The sequence below is a fragment of the Malaclemys terrapin genome, chromosome 15, assembly GCF_027887155.1.
Source record: "Malaclemys terrapin pileata isolate rMalTer1 chromosome 15, rMalTer1.hap1, whole genome shotgun sequence".
In the NCBI taxonomy this organism is placed as follows: Eukaryota; Metazoa; Chordata; order Testudines; family Emydidae; genus Malaclemys; species Malaclemys terrapin.
In genome coordinates, this window is record NC_071519.1 from 13,537,058 (window position 1) to 13,539,557 (window position 2,500).

Consider the following 2,500-nt stretch of genomic DNA (forward strand, 5'->3'; position numbering starts at 1 on the left):
ATTCCCCAGGCGGTCCGGCGGAGGCTTAAGAGTCGTGCTTAGCGGCCACCAGGTCAACCCGCGGAATCTACTGGGTTGACCTGGCGGCCGGTTTGCTTTCCGGCCACCAGGTCAACCCATTGGATTCGACGGGTTGACCTGGTGGCCGCTTTGCTTTCCGGCCCGGGTGTCACCCCACTCCGAGGGCTGCGCGGCAGCGGTCCTGAGGACCACAGAGGGGGGGCTTAATAGTCGAGAGGGAGCAGGTCCGGGGAAGGCTTAGCAGTCTTCCCCCGGGCGGTCCGTTGGGGGAGGCTTAGCAGTCGTCCCCAGGGCGGTCCGGGGGTGGGGGGAGGCCTCACAGTCGTCCCTCGGAGAGCCGGGTCGGCGGCGGTGGCGGGCGTCAGGCTTTACGTCCAGCCTCCGGAAGGTGCGCGTCCTCGGAGGCGATGCAGGCGCCGCAAAGGGGCAGCCTCCGAGGCAGGGAGCGGAGCACCGAGGCTGGGGAGAGGGGAGCAGGAGCCGGGGGCTGGGGGGGGTGGGGTGGGGGGGGGGCGTTCAGGACAAGCGGTCAAGCCCCGGGGAGCAGCTGTCAAATGTTCCAAGTCCCCACTCGGCCACCAGGTCCACCCCAGTCTAGCAATGGGGTTGACCTGGCTGATGGCCGGTTAGTGTCAAGGTAAACTCACCGTCGTCCACAGGAGGGCAGCTCTCAGGCCGTCCGGCTGCGGCTGACTCTGGGGCGGTGCCCGGTCCCGGCAGCGAGGGGCGGGGGGGGGGCGCGGAGCGACACGGAGCTAACCGGCCCCCGGGGCCGGGGGCGCCTCCCGCGACTTTGGGGGCCGCGGGTCGTCAGTGGCGTGCAGGCCGGGCCTCTCCCGGGGGATTCGGGGGGGGGGGGGGGGCGGTCCTGCGGGCCGGGCGCAGGGGGCTCGAGCGAGCCCGGGCCGGTCCGCCCCGGGGCCGGGGTCTCCGCCTGCGGCTCGGGGGGGCGCGGGTCGTCGGGGGAGGAAGCCCGGGGGAGCTGCACGCCGGCCTGCCAGGCCAGGCCAGGCCTGGCCTGGGTGGCCGCGGGGGGATTCGGGGCGGTCCCGCGAGCCGGCGGCCGGGCGCAGGGGGTCCGAGCGCGTCCGAGCGAGTCCGTCCCGGCCCCGGGGTCTCCCCCTGCGGCTCTGGGGGGCCGTGGGTCCCCGCTGGCGGAAGCCGCTGGGCGCTGGACACCCGCCGTCCGTCCCGCCTGGCCAGGCCTGGCCTGGGTGGCCGCGGGGCGGGGGATTCGGGGCGGTCCCGCGAGCCGGCGGCCGGGCGCAGGGGGTCCGAGCGCGTCCGAGCGAGTCCGTCCCGGCCCCGGGGTGTCCCCCTGCGGCTCTGGGGGCCGTGGGTCCCCGCTGGAGGAAGCCGCTGGGCGCTGGACACCCGCCGTCCGTCCCGCCTGGCCAGGCCTGGCCTGGGTGGCCGCGGGGGGATTCGGGGCGGTCCCGCGAGCCGGCGCCCGGGCGCAGGGGGTCCGAGCGAGTCCGTCCCGGGCCCGGGGCCTCCCCCTGCGGCTTTGGGGGCCGTGGGTCCCCGCTGGCGGAAGCCGCTGGGCGCTGGACACCCGCCGTCCGTCCCGCCTGGCCAGGCCTGGCCTGGGTGGCCGCGGGGCGGGGGGATTCGGGGCGGTCCTGCGGGCCGGCGGCCGGGAGGGTCCGGGCCAGTCCGCCCCATGCCCGGGGTCTCCCCCAGCGGCTTCGGTGGGTCCTCCGCGGAGGAAGCCGGGTGGGGAGCCGGACCCCAGGCGCCCAGACCCGTGACCTGCGGCCGCGACCTCCGACTCGGCAGGAGCGACGAGGGGCTTTCCGGCCCGTCCCCCCCCTCTCCTTCCTCCCCAGAAAAGGAGAGAGAGCTGGCTCGGACCGGGAAAAGCTGCCTACGGCACCTGGGATTCCCAGGCGGTCACCCATCCAAGTACTAGCCAGGCCCGGGACGGTTTACCTTCCGAGATCGGACGGGATCGGGGGCGTTCGGTCCGGTATGGCCGTAGGCACCCGGCCCCCGCGCCTCCTCGCCCGCTTTCCCCTGCCGACGCCCGGGCCTGCCGCACGGTGAGCCCCGGTCGGACTGCCCCCCTGCGGCAGGGCCCCCGTCTCTCGCGGGCCCGGTCCTTTTTTCCTTCTCGAGCTCCGGGGCCCGGGCTGGCCGCCAGAGCCCCTCCGCCCGCCCGCCCTCCCCGGCGTCGGGGAAAATATTGTCCCGGACATCCAGTGCGCCCTGATCCTGTCAGCCGGGGGGGGGGGTGGGTGGGTGGAGGGGGGGCAGTCCCTCGCTGCGGCCGGGGAGGGTGAGCCCAGGGCGGCTTGCCTGCCGTCCGAGTCCCCTCTCGGCCACCAGGTCAACCCCGAGCCGAAAGGGCTGAAAAATTTTCAGAGTCCCCTCCCGGGCACCAGGTCAACCCGTGGAATCGAACGGGTTCGCCTGCTGGCCGGTTCGCTTCCCGGCCACCAGGTCAACCCGTAGGTTTGAACGGGCACGCCCGGTGGCC

General features: G+C 75.2%; 1 non-coding gene across 1 annotated transcript; it reads right to left on the bottom strand.

Annotated features, from left to right (window-relative positions):
- Positions 1-1,885: 1,885 nt before the first annotated feature.
- On the bottom strand, positions 1,886-2,004 carry LOC128824026 (5S ribosomal RNA). The gene has a single exon (XR_008442257.1). It is a non-coding gene; the product is annotated as a 5S ribosomal RNA (ribosomal RNA).
- Between the last annotated feature and the right edge of the window lie 496 nt (positions 2,005-2,500).